We start from the raw sequence: 22,693 nt of genomic DNA, 5'->3' as shown, positions 1-22,693 counted from the left end.
AACCTCGGGCCAATGATTTCGAGGTTAACGCGGCAACGGGGATGCGTTAAGCGAGTCACAATTTGGACGGACCATTCGAAAGCATCGAATGAGCGAGACGGCGAAAGGAGGAAACAGGGGTTCAGAGGTGGAAGAGCTGGCAGATCTTTCTTCTTTTCTTTTGGACGCGTTAAGCAGTGAAGGAGGGCAGTGGGGCCACGAAGAAAAAAGCGAGACATTCGGCTCGTTCGGGGATATTCGACCGGGGAAATACCTGGAAGGAAGAAGACGTCGCACGAAGTCGAATCTTTATCGACTCGGTCAGCTACCCGCAGCTGCAATTGAATCAAATGTACCATAGGGAAGTGCACTTAACCGTCCCTCTTGTCTCTTTTCTTCTCATCTCTCTTTCGACCGTGCTGCCACCGGCAGTCACTGACGCCGAACCGGCTTCTCGGAGGCGGCGCGCCAATAAGCTCATTCCCGGACCAACAGCGCCGAAAGGGAAATTGCTGTCACGAGAATTTACTCTGTCCACCGTATTTTTCCCCGAGAGAAACCAATATCGCCGCGGTTCGACTTCCACTGGGTCAGCCGATCATTCCCTCTGCCATACCATCGGGCTTTCAAATCGAACGCATTTTCGGTTCGTGATCCGAGAGTACTTTGATTTACTGGATCTATGAATTTTTTCTCGGTCCCGATGTTCCCTGTGGGTCGTACTTCGTACATCAAACGTCAAAGGTTTGCAAAGTTTGAGTCCCAAGCAGCGTGATCGCGGTGTTTAGATTTTGCGTCGAAAAGTCTCAGTACATCTGAACGCTACGGACGACTGACGGTATTTTGTATTTCATCGTTATTTTGTCGATAATTTTTATTGAACAAAACTTGAAATATTTATAAACTAATAGTACGCATATATAACAATATAAATGTATTTCACAAAATAACAAATATGACGGGCGCTATTGCGCCGCTTGTTTCTCTTTGCAATCGATTAAGACAAGCGCTATCGCGCTGTTCGGGATTTTTCGACCCTATTTTTTCAAAGACCCCTGCGACTCAAACGGTTAACAATAACATCGCGTGATTCTATTAACTCTGATAGAAATGGTCGAGTTGAAATTTCGTGCAAGGTACGGAGGAACTTGATGGTTTCTTCGCCGGTCCAGTGCGAAACAACGTAAGCACTACGAAGATATCTGACGCGTAGGTTCGCCACGATTCCTCGTGAATTATTACCCCGTCTCGGCGGTATGCGGATTATCAAGTAGAAAAGTTCTCGCGAACATCGTAAATTCCGGTAGCACCGTAGGGCGTATTTTATCAGACGTTTGCCGGGGCATTGCACTGACTCGAATCCGATTTACCTAACCAAGTTTTAACATCACGTCAACGAATAAATAACGGATGATAAGACAGTTCTCCCACGTTATGATATCTAGACGTTGAGCGCGTTCGCTACAGTCGCTCTCAACCTCGTGGATTTGGGGACCGCTGACGTATCGAAAGTCTTCTTTAGCGATAACTCACGACGACGCGACGCTGCGCGTACAAACTCAAACACAGGCACACGCCCGCATACACGTAGCCCTGTAACAAGCGTAAGCCACGGAAACAAGGATGGTCGTGCTTAAGCGGCGTCTACGAGCTGCCTAAAGCACGTGGTGCAAACTTAACCGAACACGAAGTTTCAAACAAGTCCGCTTGCACAATACGGAAGCTGGTCGTTCTAACTAGACGGAGACACGGCTAGGCGTCGCAAAGAAAGAGAAAGGAAGCTGCTGATGATGGCGGCGATGCCATCGAGAAAGCCTGCTCCACCGTTATCGGGTTAAAGAAAGGCGCGATACAAGGTAACGTAATCGTCGGAGGCTAAGAAGCTACGAGTGGTGAAGAAGAGTCGACGACAAGGGTGTGTCTGAGCTACGATGGATATGCGGACGCGTTTAAATTCCGCTTAAAAGTCCATTAAGGCCGAATTAGGCGGCCTGCGTCTACCACCTCTGAGATCATCTCGTGATCCAGCCTGTACGAAATCACCGCCGTAACTTTTGTATAATGCTACCAAGGAAGATTTGTCACTCGCATCGCGTACAGCTATGTGAGGTAGAGAACATCGAGGTCAGTTTAGCCGTGACAAAAAAAAAAATTCAGCGCAGAATATACCGGGGCCCGGGAAAAAATCAATACAAACTATATTCATTTGGGTATTAAAATGTTTGTAGAACCGGAGAAAAGAAAAATTGACTGGACAAGGTTGACGTCGGCGGTGATAAACAGCTACTGCACTGGCATTCGAGTGCTCGTGTCCATTGCATTATACTGTCATTGTGGTTAGTTCATTTACGAGGATAAATCAATCGCGAGGATGTTTCTGTTTGGAAATCAACGCGATCCATGTTCGTGTTTGAATATTTGGTTTTTGCATCGAAAAGTTCGCTGGAAGGCGCTATCAAGGAAACATCACAGCACGAAGTCCTCTTAATTTTCAAAGCACAGATGATACAAAGAGGCTGGATAGTTGGATCGATGCATCCTTTGAAAAGTTGGTTGGAGGAATCCGTCGCGAGAACGCGACTGCAGGCCGCTGGGGTTTAATTGCGTTTCACACAGAAACACGGTTAACTGGATGACCGGGTTTAATTACATCGTTCGCGGCTCCAAAGTGTAAATGCAATAGATACCGGCACGCGCGCGGTTACAACGCGCAATTGAAGGTTTTATGAAAATCGATTTTCCATAAAGCGACGCGTTCACGTGCTACGTTAATCCGGATAAATTTGCGCACCATGCGCCAATAACGTTGCACGCGTACAACGCGTTCGAAGGCTCCTCCCGAGTTCTTTGGTCCAACCGTCTTGTTGTTCATTCTTGAGTGGTTTTCGCTTGCTCGACAGGGTTTATGCGCGAAGAGTTACAAACAACCGCGGCGGTTAACAAAAATGGAACAGTCAACGAGATGGTATCGTGGAAAACGTGGAGAACACAGAGTTTTCGATTTCTTTGTTCGATTCATAATTACAGCGGATGTTCCCTTAACTGAGTCCCAATAGCATAAATTAAATGTTACTCGGCACGAACGTAACCTTGTTACTTCTCTTTTTTTTGTTATAATTAAAACAATAAATTGACATATAACTTATACCGTTTCTAGAATACGCGATGCGTAACGTCATCAATTCGTTCACGCCTGTCGTCCGCCACCTGCCGTTCTCGACATATTCATACCGACATCAGCCCCGATGTTTGTCTCTACGGAGAATCCATGTTCGTCGATAACGTTCGATTATCAACGTTTCGTTAGAATAACAACTTGTTTTAAGAGAGTCGAATTTTATCTCGTACGCCTTTATTTTACTGTTAGCTTGATCGAATAAGCCACGGGAATACCGGATTTCCGAATATGTCTGTGTTTCCACTCCTTCCATTTGGATGTTTCCGTTCGATCGATCTATTCGACTCCAGGTAGCTGCACGTTGGCGTGCACGTAGCTGGATGGAGGCCGAGGTGGCACGTTACCTGCTCGTGGCCCGAAAAAAGACCTTCAACTTTCGACCTACGGAACCAAGAGGAAAAGGCATCGCGTGCTCGAGGAATCAGCACGATCTCGGGCCAGAATTTCGATCGGGTCTTGCGTCGCCACTCGAAGGACAGATATTGTCTCGGCCCTTGTCAGTGTGTCAGATTGGGTAGAAAAAATCGCGAAGGAACCGCTGAATAAATTAACCGTTACGTGACGAACGGATCGTTTCCGAGACCGGTATTTAATTTTTAAGCAATCTCTTCAAAGACGAGGTCATGGACGTTTTATAGATTTCGTTCGTCTGGAAAAAGGCGTTTTCTTCCTTCTACTCGAAACAAAGAAATCAAACGACCGTTCGTGCTCGTGCTACGAGTGCGAGATCAAGGAATTAATAATAGGAGCAGCAGAAACTGTCTAGGAACGGTGGAACGACGAAATCGGAAAAATACGAAAGCAGGGAGTACGGCGTTGTGGATTTGCATGATTGGTCAATCAATACCCTTCTGCTGTTGATAGCCGTGCTACTAGATAAAAACCATTCGACAACAATGACGATGCATTTATTCAAGAGTAACAATTAAATTTCATTCCCGCGGTCTTGAGTTGAGCGCAAACGTTCGTCGACACGACGAATCGATTCCTGAAGGAAGCTGGACGAAAACACGATGGTACTCGCTCCACTTTCCCGTTTAGCCGTTCGATCAACTCGCGTAATAAGTTTCACCGATTGTATAGGCAGGGGTGGACGCAGGATTCGAAACGAAACACAATTCCGCAGCGACAGCAGTTTTTAGTCGATTCGAGGCGCCAGGGAATTCCGGCCAGGCGTATCGGGTCAAGAGAGATTAAACGAGAATTTGGTCGGCAGAAACGCGCGAGATACACGGCCCTCTGTTGTAAGCGCTACACCGCGAACGACGATGCTGTTTCCCGTTCGAAAAACCCCATCCCCTCAACTCCGTTAACGTTGCAATTGCAGCGGCCGTGTACAGCACACGAGTACCCCCTTGAAAAACGACTATGCCAGTGTCGTTCCCGGGAAATAGTTTGCGTTTTATACGACCGAGCGAAAAAGTTACGCTGTCGCGCACCGGTTTTCCGTTAAGGCGGCGTTTTTCTCCGAATGTCGACGTGCAATTTCGCTCCACGGGAAAATAGCCGACTACGAGAAGGGTAACGATTTCGATTCGCGGTCAAAATTAACTTAAGCCTGCTGGCTGATATTCGAACCGCGCGGTGCCATCGCAGCGAATAGTTGCGTCGACTCCAGCAGTTTCAGCAATTTTATTCGCTTCACCTGGCTAGCTCGCTAACAAAATGCAATTTAATTCTCCTTGATTGTATCGCCAGTCATACCAAGAATCCTCGTATGCGTGCCTGTGCCAATTTACTATCGGCGCGGCGTGTCAACGAGAAAAATTGAACTGCACGTTTAAATCGCGCTTTATCGTAACGTCGCGTTGCGTCGTTGTCGTACTTAACCTAACCGAGCTTCGACGCTGAGTTTATATCTAGTATACCGAATTATTGTTTCGAGTAACGCGCGCAACAAATTCGCGATACCATTTATCGAGCACGATGCTCGGGGAATGTTCGGTACGTTGAATTAACCAGGAAAATTTAGTTACTCGAAATATTAGCGAGCAAACGGTTAGAGAGGCTACTACATAAAACCGGGCAGCAAGCCTGACTGCATTGAATTCATCTCTCGTATATAATGAAATTCGAAAGGTTAATTACGTTGATATAAGTTACAAAACGAGGAAATAATTAATTGGTCGGGTTACCGATAACCCGAAAATAATTCTCGCGACTACGCTTATAAATTTAACCATGTTAAAAGGAGATATTAAATCAAAACACGTTAAAAGGAGATGCTAATTCGAAAACGAATAGCCGTGGCTGAGTACTACTCACGCACACCGACCCTATTAGCAAATGCAATTCGACCGATTGCCGGTACCACGCGTACTCTATTAAAACGAGAACCAACCTCGCATTAATCCCGCCGATGTTTCTCTATTTTTCACCGTTCACGAGGATCGTGGCAACGATACGGTGATCGATTGAACACCTTGCGGCTATGGAAATGACGATTCGACGCGGTGAATCGATTCGGGCACAGGTGCATAAGCGACGTAGAGACGTTTCGACGTGTAACGCGACACAAGGCTCGATAATTCTCGAACCAAGAGCCGTAGGCCATGTGTAACAACCTCATATGTTAGTCGCGGGAGGAAAAATCGGCGGTACGCACAAATTACCGCAAATTGATAGTTAGCGAGGTTGTAAGTTATATTCGATCAGCTCGAAGAGAGAGGTTTGCCAGTGGTTGGCTGCATCCAACGAACCGTAAACGTGCTCTTCGTGCATTTCCTGGCTCGGGTACATCAAAGGAGTAATGAAATCAAGCATGCCGCCAGGTATTCTAGAAGATCGATTTCTGACTCGATCGATCGAATTTCGTTCCGACGTTCCGAGATACATTCACGATTCACAGAGAATATTATCTTCTTTCATCGCGTTCTGCCCTTTTTCCACGGTCCGACAAAACTTTTAATTGCGAATTTATTAACGACTCTCGATGGCTGATGGAAAAAGCGACCTCCATCGCAACGTGCGTTTCGTCAATTACGAAAAACTCTTCCTCGGTATTACTTTGCGACAACTTTTTCGTTCGAAAAAACAACTCGACTTTTTCAATCGAAAATAGATACTGCGATATTTTACGCCGTAAACGACGAAGCAATCGAAAATCGATGTGCCGATCAATCCCAGGCAAGCGTTTAGCGCTAAACAGGCTGACAATGTTCGTGCAATCAACGAATAAAGAAGATTGGTCGGAATCAAAAAACATGAGTCGGAGTCGCACAATTTCTCAAACGCTAGATCGTCGTAGTCGTGAGTCTGAGCGCGATATCTGAAGGACGATTAATTCTGCTGTAAGCGAGATCGGTGCGGTATCGTTTTCGTGGAGATGGCAGTTGGGGGGGGGGGTCATGTTGCTCGGAAAACCGCGAGATCCACTAGCGGTTCGATGTAATCGCGTTTAAAATAATTGCGCGCCTAGAATTCGATCGATCGGGGCGGGCAGGGGGTGGATCCAGGTGTGAGGCGTAGTTCCAAGTTCGTGGCACGAAAACGCCAGTCCGCGGCATATCCTTGCACTGCCCTTAACCCGCCCTTCGCGCCGCGGCCTCAGCAAACCTAACCTGCGCAGCCGCGTTGCAACTTGCATCCAGCATGGAGCGAGGCCATGTGCGCTATTAAATCCATCGACAAGAAGAAACGATGGGTCGGCGGCGGACGTTGTGGCAGCGAAAACGACGCGGCGATACACCACAGCAGGAAATAGGGTTGACGGCGAAACGGACCAACAACCTTGAAACAACCATTCACATCGATGCCGGGAGAATTAACGTTTTCGATCCGAGAGCTTTCTCTCGATCACGCGGTTAGTTTTTATGTACCTATCGCATTCTCGCGACAAAATCCCAATGCCAAGAGACAAAAGGAAAAAAGAAAAAAGATACGAGGGAAGGAGGAAAAGAATCGTGTAGCAAACGTGAAAGCTTACCACAAACCCGATAAGTCTGTATCCTGAGTTTCTTCTCTCGCCGGGGTGTGGTTCCTTGGCGTACGGGTGGGGCCAGGATCACCCCACGGGATTAAGGATTTTGGACTTGGCTGGATTCAGGAAGCTCGTGCCTGTCTCTGTACGCGTCTCTTCGAGTATACGTCAGGGGGTTGGCGTATGCGTGTGTCGGAGGGACACAACCGCGCGCGTGGTTGTTTCTAGGTGTACGCTGCTATAGAGGTTAACGGCTAAGGCGGGGACGCGTGTGGGAGAGCGCGTTCCTTTCTGGCATCGACGTGGCTGTGTAAACGCACATTCGCGTCAGAGAAGTTGCGATGGATCAGAGGGAAAGAGGACGGAGAAAACGCGTGCAGGTTTTTGACCGTACGTGCGTGTCGTGCAAGCGAGTACGCGTGTCCCTAGAACGAGACCTCGTAGGTAGTGCACGGTACTTGCGCACGTGTGTTTCTACGGGGTGATCGTTGTGTATGTGCGTAGAAGGACGATTTTCTAGGTGGTCGTGCGTCGATTCGCAAACCAGTCGGAGAACGGTGTCCGGGGATCATAAGGCGAAACGGGTTTTAAGGTTCTTTTGGATGAAACGGAACAGGGCGAGGGGGTCGGTCTAGACGAACTCCTGCCTTCGCTAGGACATTGTTACTCTCGGTAGATTGTTTCGTCACTGAGAGATTCGACCGATGGTAACGCGATCCATTCGCGGCAGCCACCTCCGCCTATTTTCCACGTTCTTGACGGCCTGGTCAGGACCCGTCAAGGTCCTCACCAGAATGTATCCTTTGCCTCTTCCGCTCCTTCTTTTCACCGTTCGTTTTGTCTGTCCTTCTTTTACGGTCCGTTCTTAGTCACGTGATGCATCGCGCCGCGACATCGTGCGTGCTACCACCCAATGAACTGATCGTGTCACGAATTCGCGTGCACCATCGATTCACCTCACGGTTCACGAACTTTGGTCGATCTTCGACGACATTCGCTCCTTTCGTCAGTCGCGAAAACTCGACCGCACCGTGTTCGCGCCGGCTTAGCGACGAATAGGACACCGCCAGACCCCCGACCTTCGATTCAGTGATTCGAGGTCGAGACGAGGCGTTCTCACGATAGACACAGACTAAAAAATTGTTTCCCTCTCGCTTCGACACCGACACTGATAACTCGACGCTAACGTCGTACTTGACTTGCACACCGTTCGCAGCACAGTTCGCGAACCGTTGGCCGAGTTAGCGCACTCTGTTTCCTTGCCTCGTGTTGTTCTTCCAAGAATCTCTTGGTTTCGTCTGACGGAAAAAAGATCGCGGCGTTGCTGTTCCTTCCGATAAGGCCGCGAAGTCACGACTGCGACACAACGTTCGTGCAACGAATCGGTCGCGGCGGATAATCGCGCGCGCCTCCGAACATCAAGGCGATGCGTTTCAAAAGCAGCCGATAGTTCTCGAGCGGGCGAATCGTTCGACACTCGCGGAGCACGTTCGCGCGCGTCACGATTCCAATAAAATTCAGTAGAAAAATCGCGAAGAGCGCGTCACACACCGCGAGAGAGTAGTTGAAGGTACCGCTTGGCTGGCGGTGGTGCGCGGCGCCATGACAGTGTTCGCTCCTCTACTACCGCCCCCACCAAACAACCCCCACTGTCGGCGCACTCTCTCAACCCCTCTTCTCCCAGCGATCCCCTTCGGAACCCCTCGACACCCCGCCGACCCGACTTTTGCCTCCTCCGCAGCTACGGATCCGTTCCATTCGCCCCGCTGTGCCTCGTCTTTCACCCTCTCCGACACCCCCTGACGTCCCTTGCCGCGATTCGCAATGCCTCGGCCCCACCAACGCAATATTGATCGGGCGGAAGGGCGGCATCCAAGCTCGTAACGACTTTCAGAGGTGCCCTGGCCACGTCCCTCGTGTCATCCGCCTCTCTTTTTTTCTGTCCATCTTCTCTTCTTTTCACCCTCGTTCATCCTTGATTTCTTTCTTCACTCAGCATCGTAAGAGATTTCTCACGTCTGCCTCTCGCAAAACAAATTGTTTCGGAAGGATGTTTATCCGTTTTTCGTCGACTAACAGCCGATCTGTCACTTCAGTAATAGATTTCTTTCCACGGATCGCACGTGGGGCGTCGCGTGTACTCCATACGACCAGACGGTCGACCGCTGCTTCACCAAAATCTACTCCATCGGTTCGCGGCGAGCATCCGCGTTCGTTTGTCCGCGAGTCGCTCGATTATTTTTCTTGGTCAAACACATAGCAGCGGTTTGCGCTGCTGCTCCCATTATAATTTAATTGAATCCCTTCCCACGTTTGCGACGCCCTAACTGTCGATGCTTCGAACAATCAAATATTTAAGCGAGTTCTTCGTTTGCGTTCAGTGTTCAGGACGCGGATTCATCAAGTTAGGGCGAAATTTAAAGCCAAGTGATGCGTGAAATTTAATAAAGTACACGCAAGTTCCTGCAGGGCAATGAACGATGATGCGTATTTCGCGGCGAGAATCACGCGTCAATTTCATCGTTTGTTCGGTGGCGACCAACGGTTTCGCGCAAACTATCGCAGCTATCTTAGAATTAACATGCATTTATGCACGCTGGCACGATGTAGACATTAACAATTCAAGCATATGACTTTTCGCCGGATCAAAGGGACTACTGAAATTTCACGATTCACCGTACTGGAAACGACAGCCGTCTGTCTCGTCGATCATCTTCCAAGTGCCTAGTCGCCTCTCGCGGAAACTTTTTCGCATTCCGACATTCGCTGTACCGAGCGCACGATCATCGACGTCCTCCGCCGGAATTGTCTCGAACCAGCTTGAAGAATGGAAAAGTTTTCGGGAGGTCGGGAATATTTTGCGCCTTGTTGCTTTTCGCTATCTGCCTGACTTTTGATTGTTTCTCACCGATGCCCGAGAATAGCGCGACAAGCGCGAATCAAAGTTGGCGATTATTCCAAGGCTCTGCATCTTCCCTGATACTTAAACTTTGAATAAAAATATACTGAATCCGAGCGTGCTGCCAACAACTTGGCGGAAGATAATTTTAATTCGGTGTGAATGCGACACGACGAAACGAGACGAGAAGAGACGAGACGAGCCGAGCTGAGCCGAGCCGAGCCGAGCCGAGGCCGATAAAAATACGGAAGAGCGTGGGTCGCGTTATAGATAATAAGGAGATAGAACGCAGGATGGTTCGTAAAGCTTTTGACACCTGATCTCCCTTTCTAGGTAGACACAATGCGAACCACTCGCATGGAGCCGTTCAACCCTCTAGATCCGCGTAAGCTAACCTTTTGTCTGGATCGCGATGAAACGAGTGCTTCGCAGCCCCCTAAATAACGTTGAACGTGCGTGGCTTGCATTCGTATTCAGTGTTCGGGAGGCGTTTCTTTGTAACACGAATACGTATTGCTGATTTATCTCGAGCGAAAGATAACGGGATGTACATTACCGCGCGTGGCTGGAGAAAGCGGAGACTCGTAATAAAAGAGCCGAGAAACAAAGAGAACCGAGTACGAATAAGCGCGTGACGAATGTTAATTCCGGATGCAAGATTTTTCGTTTCGATCTATTATCCAATTGGACGGGCCACGATTCAGCATCTGTCGAACGCACGGATCCCTCGCAATCCCTAAATAACGAGCGAATGCATTGTTTCGAGTGGTATCTGACGGTGCGCAGAGAAGTCCCGTAAAGAAAAAAAAACGTTGTGTTCATGCATATGCAAGCAACTTAAATTTATGCGACCCTTCGTCCCGTATCTTTATTCAGCTTCTGACTGTATCCCTCTTTTCCGTTGCGGGGAAAGAAAGGCGGAAAACATAAACGAACCGCGACGTAACGAGTGCAAAATACGAGACCTCGATAAAAGAACGGCCAGGGAACAAACGTCCGAGCCGAAAATCCTGGCCGAGTTTGCGGAAATATTATTCCGCTTTCGTCGAGCTACTCGCAAACTAGCTTCGCATGTGATTTTGCAGCTCAATGGCGGTGTACGGTTATTAGGGGAAACTTACCCCGTGAGTGCGCTCGCCCTGGATCCACAGAGACGCCTTGGGATCTGAAACAAAAAGAAACAGCGGTTAGTTTCGGGGATACGATAGCCGGACTGCTGGCAGAACTTTTGCAATTTACAGCCTGGAAAATTCCCGTAAGAGCGATCGCGTGACCAAAAGGAGGCAGTACGAGGTCGTCGGAAACAACTAGGCGACCAAGGGGAGGTGGACGCGGGGATGTTACACGCCCTTCGACGTCAACGAGAAAACAGAGTTGAAAACCTGGCGACATGTAAAAGGGAAAACCGAAACTGTGGCGCCAAAGTATCTCGATTCTCCGGAGACTTCGGAAATTCTATTGTAACCGGGTTTAATCGGCGAGTGACGTCGAGCGCCTGCACAACCACATTCTGCTACGATCGCAACGAGATGATAAGAGTCGGCCAGCAGACCATCGACCGATCTCTAATCGACGTCACGAGATAACCACGAGAAGATTTGCAATTTCGCGCAGCGATTTCGACTTCGATTGTGATCCTGGAAACCTTTCCCAGTCCTGCAAACGAACAAACGTTTGTTCGGCCTAGGAATCGAACGTCGTGGTCGCTTCGTTCTACACGCGATTCCCTAGATCTGACTTTCAAACGTCGGAATTCTTACGTAACGCGCCACGAATTAAAAAACGTACGTACGTCCCTCGATATCTTCTCCATGGCGAGTCTCGTAAAAAATGAAATAAAGTACTGGAAAAACGATTATTTTTAGAAAATTGTGCTCCAAAAAGAACCGAGTTCTTTTTAATTGCGTCGAAATGGTTGTTCGCGGAGGTTACTCGCGCTGTTACTCGCGTTGCCATAAATTATCCGCTCGAATTCGTCCACTGCGTTTCCTAGGAAATTGGATTGGCTGACATTAATGCGATGTTCGCGGCTCAGCCACCCGGTAGTTCCGTCGCAGAGATGCGTTTCCGGCAAGGACTACCAGCCATAAATTGCTAAATACCCGCACTTAAAACGAACCAACCAGCGGACGCGTAGCTAACTGGATATGCGTCGATGCTTTTCTCCGGAATTTGCGCAGAATATCACGAACCGTGACTATTGGCCGCTTGCTAAAAATTTAAGTGCTAGGTATGTCGCGATCACGAACCATAGGATAAAATAGATCGTATAAATAAAGATCTATTTACGTCAAAAGACGCAGGTTATATATCTGTACACACACACACATATATATATATATATATATATATATATATATATATATATATATTCGCGCGGATCGATAGTTTTGCACAGTTTAATATACATAGATGTCGTGTCGGTATTTTCTGCTGATGCGAGTAAGACGAAGCGAGAAGACGATAGGGGAGCGGAGAGAAAAAGAGAGTCCTCGACCTCTTAGAAACGAACGCGGCAAACCGCGGCGCTCTATCGTGCACCGAATAAATACGACTCCGCCGATATCCGCCAATAAAATACGACGCTGTTATAAATCTACATAAAGTTGAAATGATTGAGAACCGGACGGTAACGCGGTACAGATCGACCGCTGTATTAAACTTTGAACACGATACTTTCTCCAATCGGCATTGTTCGAACATTAACCGCGCACCCTTCGTAATTCAACGGAAATAAAATTTTCCGCCTCTTTCCTAATGATTTCTGGTCACCATCGATGAGACGCGAAATCGAGTTCGGTTAATTATAAACAGATTTCTCGCGATTTTCGTCATCGAGATCTACGAATTTGATTTTCGGGATCTGATTTTCTGCTTCTGATCTACGAGAACACGTTGACAGTAATACTCGTTTACTTCACGTCGATTACTCGCCCTTACCTTATTCGTCGCCGTAGAAAAAGGCGCGAAATAAAGAGAACGGAAGGGGCCTTGTTCGACTATTAACTCCCTCCCTCTTTTCGTATCTTTTACGGGAGGACACGGCACGTGGAAATTGGCCCTAAAGTTGTTCGGTTGGAAACACGAGTAGCGCAAAGGGGTATACTCGAGAGCTGGGCGCATAAGATCAGTTCGCGGCACAATCCGGAAAACTGTGACTCGAAATCTAATCGTCCGCTCATTCCCCCCGCGAGAAGTGTCTCCGAGGAGCAACGATTCCAGTGAGTGCACTCGTTCTCGAGAAGCGTGAAACGACTGCAAACGTGACGCCGGAAGATCTAGTCCGGTCGTGCTTCAATTTAATTGTTCTCGCCTCACTCGAGGAAGCTAGTACAATTCCCGGTTGTTCTAGTTTTCTTTCTCTTTTGTGAACCTGCGGAATATCACACTTGAGATAAACGCGTAGAATTTATTTGTTAGAGGCAACTATCAATGAATGCCGTCAAATCCGAAAACCCGCGAAAGAACCTTGAACGACTCGAAGGACGCGCGCTCCATGGCGGATCGTCTGGACTGCAAAGCGGTGACAAACAAGTTCGATCGCAATGTTTCTAAAGAGCATCCGCTTGACCGCTTCTAGCTTCCACAAGATCAATAGTAAAAGTCGCAAGGCAAACCGAGGTTCAGGATCGAAGGAAAGCGTGTCCGGATCGTGGGGGTTCTTTACCTTGGTCTAAAGATAGAACAGTGGATGGTTGATGGTCGGTAGGAAGCAGTTGACTCTAATTTTACTCGGAGTCTGTAAATGAACGCGAACGAGAGGTCAGCGAGACATCGGTAACCCGATAGGCTGGCTGATCGGACAGCAGCTCTAATTTTAGATAAATCCATCCGTCAGCCGATATTAGTTGGCTCATACGTGTGCCAGTATACGCACGTCGTGTATGTCGAATACACGTCGCTCACCTAATAATGCACGCGAAAGTGCACGCGTATGTGCAGCTGACCCCAACCGACCGACAACACAGCGGTTCTCTCGCGCGTACATCTACCACGCCTGTGTGTGTTGGCCCGTGTACGAGCATCGAGTTGCACGCCAGTAAATCGATGTCTCTCCGGACGGTACCAGACCGGTACCGACCGTCCAAGGCTAGCTACCATATCCAAAGGCGTACGTACAGTCCATGGATTTCGGGCAACGACTTCGACACGGACTTGTTTTCCCTGGAGTCGCTATCCAGTTTTCTAATGGTGATCTATCGTTCCTTAGACTTTTACTCCTTTGTTCGTGACAACGATCGCTCCCGATCGGTCTACGAGCCAGCTAAATAATCAGCAGATAGACACACTTTAGATTCGAATCGGAGAGGTTGAAAGTTTGAGGAAAAACTTTCCAAAGATATCGGCCGAGCATCCGATGGAAAAACAAACGAACAACTCGACTCTGCTCGATCGCAAATAGAAATATGCAAATCTTGAGGTAACCTTGTTCACTTTCCTCCGCGCGTTCGAGGGTAACCTACGAATGCTGGGGGAATCAGTCGAGTGGAAAGGGGGAAACTGCTTGCCAAAATATTGTCTCGGTTCTTGCCCGTAGGGAGAATACCGAGGAGATTATCCACGACGAAATGTATACGCGAACCGCGACAAGAACGCTCCGTACAAAGCTTTCAGATCGCAAAGCAGCGAATCCAAGACTTGGCGATCGAAAAACCAGCTAAATCTAAATTCAATCCAAGCGCGCCGCGCCACGCCGTACCGTATTTCCGATGATTTTGTCTACTCGATTCGTCGTTTGCCGTGCACTGTTTTTACGGCGACGACGTTCGACCTTTTTTCCTTCGAATTTCGTAAATCCTCGCGGTCAGCCACTGGTCTAAAAACGAATCGAAGGTTAGAAATGTTAGTGCGCTATCGTAGGTGGGTGGATCGACGCGCACATAACGTGGGTGGATCAAGAGTAAGTGAATCGAAGGTCGAACGCTGGAAAAATTATTCCAGAGCGGAAGGAAGCTCGATAACGAAGACGAAGTATAGCGAGCCGCGTGAGAGGGAAAAGGAGGTCGCGGCTGCTGGCTTGAATGAACGTTTCATTTCGATGCTTGACATGGCCGGAAATGGGAAATGGAGCTCGAGGCCAACGAGACTAGTGAAATGCAAATGAATGGCTGCTTCCACTGGCAACACCCTCGTACCTTGCCGTTCGTAGGGCTGAAACCGAGGCGATCTTGTGGCAAACGCGCGTCTCGCTGCTCGATCCATGTGCTACTGAGAAAAGTACGACTATCACGCAGCCTCGACGCGCAGCTCGGTGAAATAACCATGAAACTGCGCCACGGGATTGCTACGCGACCCGACACGTCGCACAAGTCCGCATGCCACCGAATAATATGCGCAAATTAATAAATATCTATACCAGCTAATTTCGTACAGTGGCCTCCGAGATATAGCGCAATCGTAAAATCCGTACGACGTTGCAGCTTTTACATCGATGAGAGCCGGATACGATAAGAATCTGTACATTTAGGCGAGGTCGCGTGAAGTACGCCCTATTCGTGGTTTGGCCTTTACCGAAGGGAGTAGAGGGTCACGGCAACCGAGAATTTCACGACGAATGATATGTGTGCAAGTATTTGCACGACGCTTAAACGATCTATCAGAGCTGCAGTTGATACTACGTCGATCATTTTTAACGACAGCCGCACGTTCAGCGCGTGACGATCTATGAGACGAAGTGAGAAACGATTTGGTGGATCGAAGTTTTCATGACTGCCGATCGAATTTCGTCGGCTCGATGTCCAGCATAGGATTCTCCGAATTCCGTAAGACCGGAAATTTAATTTCAAAGTCCACTACAAAGAACCACCGGTCAACGAAGTTAACGAATTCGACGAAAGACGTCCCTTTTACCGGTTTTCTTTTTTTCTTTCGTTCTCTTTGCGTTCGTCGCCCGAGTGTTCGATCAATGACGCGACAGCGCGATTGGTCGACTCCTCGAACTCACAGCGAGTCTCGGATCCGAACGCCGACTACTTTGTACTCCTTACTTGCGTACCAGTAATGCTAATGTCATTTGTCATTGTCTTTGAGACCATCTTTTTATCGATTATCTTTTCCACATCGATGTCTTTGATTTTTTGTCGATACGGCGAAAAATGCAGATTTCCTTCTCCCTCGTAAAATCGTACCGCGGCTTTTCGACTTGCACGATTCGCACGATTAATCGCCGTTCAGGACACCTACACCGATCCCATACAATCCACTTTCCAGCCGATTAACGCGTAGCCAGGATAACGAGCTTTATTAACCAATCTAATGAAATCCAAAGTTGTTGAGCATGGGTTGGGAAAGTCTGGAACAGACTCGTAACTGGGAGGCGCCGGACATAGTCAGACACGATACGCGCGTCTCTCTCGGAGTTGGCTGCAATTCGATTCGGAAGGGCTTCGTCGGTGATCCATGCTTCACGGAGATCGAGTTAGAGACGGCTTCGCCAAACAGAAGAAGAGGACGAGAGGCAGAGAAAAGGAAAGAGGAAGAGTAGAGTGGGTAAGCGGCAGAACTACCAACTAGCTCGACCACGAGTTTCCCTCTAACTCCCAGAAATTCCACGGTATTAATTTATCTTCGTGCCTTTAGTTTCCTGTGCTACCGTGCCTTCTTCCATCTATCAATGTGTCTAGCGTATGATGTGCGTTCTAAGTACTTCATCCCTCGTCCGTACGGACCCAGGTACCAATAAAGGCGGCTACACGACCTATTTCGAGCTCGATGCTCGCGTTTCTTGCAACGTAGTCAGCTCCCTCTACCGCTAATCGTTCCTAGTTTCGATCTTCTGCGATATATCGGATCACGAACACGGGAAAGTTCACGCGTTCGCGTTAAAAGTTCGCTTTCTTCGACTCGGTAATTTTACCACGCATCTTGAGCACGTCGAGCGAAAACTCGACGACACAACTGCCAACTTACGTATCGTGATACCGCACTTCTCGCAGCCGCGAGTCCCTACACTTCTCTTTATGTTCTTCTCGTTAACGTTCCATCTCATAAGTTACAGCTTTTCATCTAGACCAACGTCGGCAGTAAATATTCCTTTGCAACCAATTTCCATTTGCGAGTGGAGTCTGCTCATCTTTCTCCGCACTGCCGCCACGAGCCACGTCGCCGACGCGTCGTTCGCCGCTTTTCTTTTCTCTGAGTAAACCCGTCGTGCGCTTTTCCTTCTCCCGCAACCGACTCAGCGGGGTAAAAGTGAGAATTAAAAGGGTTCCAAGGATTCCGTGCTTTTACCCGACCGCGGAAGAACCAAGTGTTTATTCGGGAAACGCGTCACGAACAACCACTGGATAATGCACGCAACCTGACGTTCACGTTAATTGCGGCATTCTGCCACGCGATTTTCAGAGAAAACAATTTGAGAAGCGGGGGACGGGAAATCAATCGATAGCCTGCGTCGAGAAAGCGGCGCGAAATTTTCCCAACCAACTGGCTTGCCATTTTTCTCTCGAAGCCTGCTGGCTATCTCTTTCCGAGCGCAATTTTTCAACCGGTCAAAGAATTATTCCCTTGTTTCGATTCGGTGCTGTCTATTTGCGTTTCTTCTACGTCTGCCGTATAAGTTACGACTCGCCGTCTCGCGCGATAAATACATCATTTCAACCCCGACCTCTGTCATCTAGCCAATTTCTGCTTGCGAGTCTTCGCTGCACTGCTACCGTTGCGCGAGATTTACGCCAGACTGCCGCTACTCTTGAATTACAAGAACCCAGTTGACTTTTTACGACCTGCTCTTTCGTTACCTGTTAATTCGTTGCTTCAGTCGAACGATAACACGAAATTAGTTGTATTTTGTGGTGTTCTCGAAACCGCACTTTGTCTGGAAAATCTTTCCGGATGAAAGAAGAAAATGATGAGAATCCAGAAACATCGGAAAGGAACGTGGTTAATAAGGTTGCGTTTACAAACGTTGTTCTGCTCTTCCTCTCTTGAAGCGTTACTGGATTCAGCGACACAATGACGTTGATTGTACCGGCTGGATTAACCGACCGAAGCTGAGGCACCAGTTGGAACGTCAAACGCAGGGGTGTCGCGGAATGAGGCGAGTCGATGGACGGATGCACGGATGATTCAAAAGAAGGTTTACTGAAAGCTCGTACGGTGTCTTTGAAAAACGTCGAGTGAATCTCTCGAGCGAAGGCATGTGGATATTTGCGGGTGAATGATTCGTTCGCGATGCTCGTGCTTTACGCGCGATAATTTTAACAAGTTCTGTTTCACGGTAAATACTTTAATCCTTTCTTGTGAAAAATAGAATAGCGAATGTGTATACGGCACCTCTCGACAGGAACGAGCCGAGAAAAATTTCCATGCAAATGTACCCTTTTACCGAGCAGCGGAATGGTAAATGAATACTGAATGAAAAAACGCGAAGTGTGACCCGACTACCCTCTCTTTCTTGTGCCCAACGTAGCGCCATCTACACGCTGAAATTTCTTAGCGACGTGACGCGTTTGAATTATTTTCGTCTCTCTTTTACTACACTCGCTAGCTTCCTTTCAAGGAAAGCGCGCCACGCACAAATACTCTCTCCCTCGATCAAACGAGACGTCTATCGACGATTGTCGAGACGCGCGGTTCGATCGAATGTCGCCATTCAACGAGAAATCGCTTCGAAGAAAAAGTTGTCGGAAAATTTGACGACTCCAGTTTGGCATATCGATACGCGACGTACGTACCTATCTACCGCCTCCGGAAAAAGAGGAAAAAGACGTTCCACCCTGACGATAAAGGCGATTTATTCGCGAGTAAAGTTTCGTTCGTCGGAATCACAAGGAAACCACTCCGCTTCTCGAGATTTCGTTCCCCCGCTTGCAACAATTTTTTCCCCCGTTTGATATCGCGGAACGGATAATCTCTTGACAGAGTCTCGACGATTCGAAACACGCTCGGAGATCAGTATCGACGATATCGTTGCGCATAAAGAGGAAGATGTAGCGCGGAGTCAAGGCAAAATAACAGGTAAGTAAAAGAAAACCGAAATGTGGGAGACTCGATGTTAGAGCATGTTGACGAAGTTGCTTCAAGGAGTCAAAGAGGCGCGAGAAGAAAGAGGAAAGGAATCAACCTATCGGTAATTTGTGTACGTTCGTTACCCTTTTGCGTGCTTTACCAAATTTTCGCGTAGCCGGTAATCGATAATAAAAGAGGTGGGAAAGAAGAAAGAGAAGAAGAGAGAGCAGAGGAAGGATTTCGGCATATCGGGAAAGTTTACAGAAACGCGTTTGTGCAGGAAACACGAATTTTCTCCGTCAGAAGGGGCCTGCCCACCTTCTCTCTTAATTAGCGAGCCAGCCCGTACATTGGTTTCGCGGTTCGGGGGCAGGTCGAAACACCTCTAGCCCGTGCTGCCTCTTCGACTTTCGTCCCAAACGGCTCCACCTTCGTTTCGCGTATTCGTTGGTAAGTGCTATTTCGAAACAGCCGGAAGCGCGAAAGCGTCGGTAAACAAGTGGCAAAGGCGTTCTGCGCTGCAACCACCACGGGAAACGCCGCTTTTTCGAGTATTTTGGCCGTGTAAGGTGGCTTCTTTTATTTCCACGCTGCCCCGCCTTTGTTGCACCAGGTTCTCATGGAATCGCCTTGGAAATTCATCGAAACGAAAGCAGCTCTGACTCGGCACGGCTTGGCCGGACGGCGTCTAGCGCTTGAAAACGCGTCGATTCAACCGTTTATTTGCACAGCCAATGTAAAGTTTTGATTATCGGTGGCGAAGGGGGGGCATACGAGGCACCGAGGATGATCGTAACGCGTGAAATGGTCCATTCACCGTAGAGTACGTCGCCGGAGAATTATCTCGACGTTATTAACGCATCAAGTATGAATCGTGATATGTAGCGTAGCTGGAGCTGTAACGAGGGCGACGTTATTATCCATCCCCGGTGCGGAATAATAAATGTCCGGAAATTTTAAACCGGCACGTTTCCACGCGATCACCGCGGAAGAGGAACGGAGTTCGGAGTTTCCAATTTTCCAGAGTCGCGGGCGAACGTACCTAAGTTTAATTCGTCAGACTCGCGTGCTCGCTCGCCGAGAGGAGACTAATCCTGCGAGGCGGCGGAATTCAATGCGCAAACTTGCTCGTCGTCCTGGTTTATTTCTGGTTTCGCGTGCCTCGCGAAACATCGAGCGAGTCGATACAATGCCCGGCCGTACAATCGCGCCTTTGATGTAATTTCCACTTCTTCGCCGGCGGAAAGACGCGTCTCTCCCAAGAATGAGTGGCTCGAACGCGTCGCGAGGCGGTTTCATTGTTGTCTGCTCGGTGTTTCCGGGCGCAGGGATGCGAGAGGCACGTAGGAAATTACGTTGCACGTCAGAACGCGGTCTCGAGTTGCCGAGTGCGACTGATTTCATGGACGATCGGCGAACAGGAGTCTGAGGAAGTCGCGCAGGGGAACGCGGCTCACGAGGTTCGCGGAATCGAGTAAAAACGATTGTTAGTCTGAATCGTCTCCAACACGCGGGGGTAGTTCGCGCTCGAAACGTGGCTTTCCATCTACGAACGTAATTATTCTTTCAAACTTGCTTTCTGCTTCGCGACACCCTTTCTTCGACCGTCCTCCTTCCTCGAGAGCAAAACGCTCTCGATTGTCATTTATGGTGACACTGACGGTTCCGACGAAATGGCACGCACTTTAATCCCGCGATCGAGGTTATCAAGGGCCTAGCGAGTGAAACTTCCTTTCGTTTGTGCTTATGACTCGAAGGAGAACCACCCCTCTGAATTACATACCGTCGGAACGGCACGAGATGGCAGAGCAATCTTTAAACAAGCCTCGTAAAACACTGATGACCCGGTCTCTCGGCACGGGTCATAAAGCTCGTAAAGCTGCGTCCTGATGTATAACGGAGAATAGGGGTTGTATGGGCGGCGCGACGCGGCGCGGAGCGACCAAGCAAACAAGGATTTGCACGGGGATAGTTTATCGGTTACTCGTAGTGATTCCGGGGGGATGGACGGCTAGAGGAAACAATAGTTGCGTCACGCTCGTTCTTGTTGGAAAAGCTCGTGAAATCGTATCAAGAACATCTGGCGCCCAAATGCTATCAAACTTAAAGAAGATAGAAAATATCGAGATAGAGAGCCTGTTATCGAAAGTGTTTCGAAGACCGAAAGGCAAAGGAAATAATAGTCAAAATATGGAAGCAACCACCGCAGGCAATTTTTATTTTTCGATGAAGAATTTGCGTTGCGAACCGATCGAAAAAATTGTTCAGGTTCGCTGATAGAGGAACGAGTGGATGAATTTGTAATAGAAAAATATATTGAAATAAGTATAGGTATAGTGTATGCTGATCCAGATTCTCACTCTTACAGTGTTGCAATACAATAGGAAGAAGATATGATAGGGAGCATGTTCATATATTTGTAACAAAGACATTACCAAAAAGTTAACCTTGGTGTGTAGTTCTAGTTGAAGGCTACAAGAAATAGCAATAGAAATCTACTTACAGCTCTTTTGTTTCTAGACCTCGTAATCCAAAACAAAATTTATGATATATTCAAGGGCACAATAATATGGACCTCTCCTTATTTTGAGTATTTTTCACTAAATTCTATTCTCTTCGTAACAGCGATCTGCAGGTCACGGATATACAAAAGAAAAGATGTAGAGTTTTTGTTGATGTAATTGCCTCAACAAAAATGATCACAGGAAACGCGTGAAATACGCTGTACTGCCGCGAGAATAAAGAATCGAGGTGGCGGACAATGGCAAACAAGGGAAATGGAGTCATCGTGCAAAGTTTTCTCGGAATCATTGGAATTTCGATGGAAGCGAAACTTTGTCCAACATTTGAAAGTCAGATTTTATCGCGATCCAACGTCTAGCTAGCCGAAGGTTTCGTGCGCCAAGAAATAAAGTTTGAAGGTTCGCCGAGTGAAAACGGGACGATAAAACGTCACTGAACGCGCGCGTCATGGCGAAGAACTTAACTTCAAAATCGCAAGCGGCAGCAGAGATCCATCGCGAGAAATCGCTTCCGAATCTTCCAAAAGTGTTCAATCGTGTCAGAATCTGATAAATATTTTTCATTATTGATGGAATAAATAGACCGAAAAAAACTACTCGTACGATAACCTGGATATCATCAACAAATTATCCAGCTTCCCCGTGAATCGATTTATCGACAAGATTCAAAAGACAGTAATCCAACGTATCTCCGACGATCATCGCCGATGGCAAATTCAGGATGCAATATTTACAAGTTTAAACTGTCGGACTCGTGTAGTTTGTCGTACTACGATAGCGGTTCGAGCGTCTTTCGTTGAACGACCGTCGTTTAATCTCAGTCGTTCTTGAACTGGAAAATAAAAGGATGGCGAAGGAACTTATCGTCGCTTTCGCTTCAAAGTTTTCCCACTCGCTATACCATCTCTATCTCTTCTCGGCTTTTAGCGAAGGATAACAACGTTGGCACATCCAAGTTCGTCCAAAGGTACAAACATGGAAGGTGTACTTCGCATTTGTAGAATGCTCAATTCAGCAGCATCCGCCGCTTCGAAAAACGAGAAAAATACCCATTCCATAGCGAGATCTTTATCGCGGAAAGATTTCCCGAAACCAGCTGCGAAATATTCCTTCCTTTTGCTTCCCGCTGTCATAATCGCAATAATCTCGCTATAAAAGCTCTGTCCTCTCTCACCATGACTGCGTGTTATAATAGTTACTTTACGGGAATACGAGATATTTTTCTCCTCGAAATACGTTTCAGAGTC

General features: G+C 47.9%; 2 protein-coding genes across 23 annotated transcripts in view; one reads left to right on the top strand and one right to left on the bottom strand.

Annotated features, from left to right (window-relative positions):
- The window catches only part of RpL40 (ribosomal protein L40), a 145,533-nt gene that overhangs the window by 25,154 nt on the left and 97,686 nt on the right, over nucleotides 1–22,693 (top strand). The window lies entirely within an intron of this gene.
- The window catches only part of LOC138181818 (protein turtle), a 156,890-nt gene that overhangs the window by 53,089 nt on the left and 81,108 nt on the right, over nucleotides 1–22,693 (bottom strand). For 20 of the 22 annotated variants that reach the window (XR_011173610.1, XR_011173611.1, XM_069117087.1 and 17 more), the window contains exon 3: nucleotides 11,097–11,140. The gene's annotated coding sequence lies outside the window, so the exon portion shown is untranslated. Of the gene's footprint in view, nucleotides 1–7,082; nucleotides 8,682–11,096; nucleotides 11,141–19,242; nucleotides 19,262–22,693 lie in introns of those variants that run through there. The other 2 variants (XM_069117083.1, XM_069117084.1) reach the window with 2 other exon arrangements.

Source organism: Bombus flavifrons, chromosome 7, assembly GCF_040668555.2.
Source record: "Bombus flavifrons isolate JBK064 chromosome 7, iyBomFlav1_principal, whole genome shotgun sequence".
NCBI classification, from domain to species: domain Eukaryota; kingdom Metazoa; phylum Arthropoda; class Insecta; order Hymenoptera; family Apidae; genus Bombus; species Bombus flavifrons.
The sequence above is the reverse complement of the archived record's forward strand: the minus strand, read 5'-3'. Positions and strand labels throughout refer to the sequence as shown.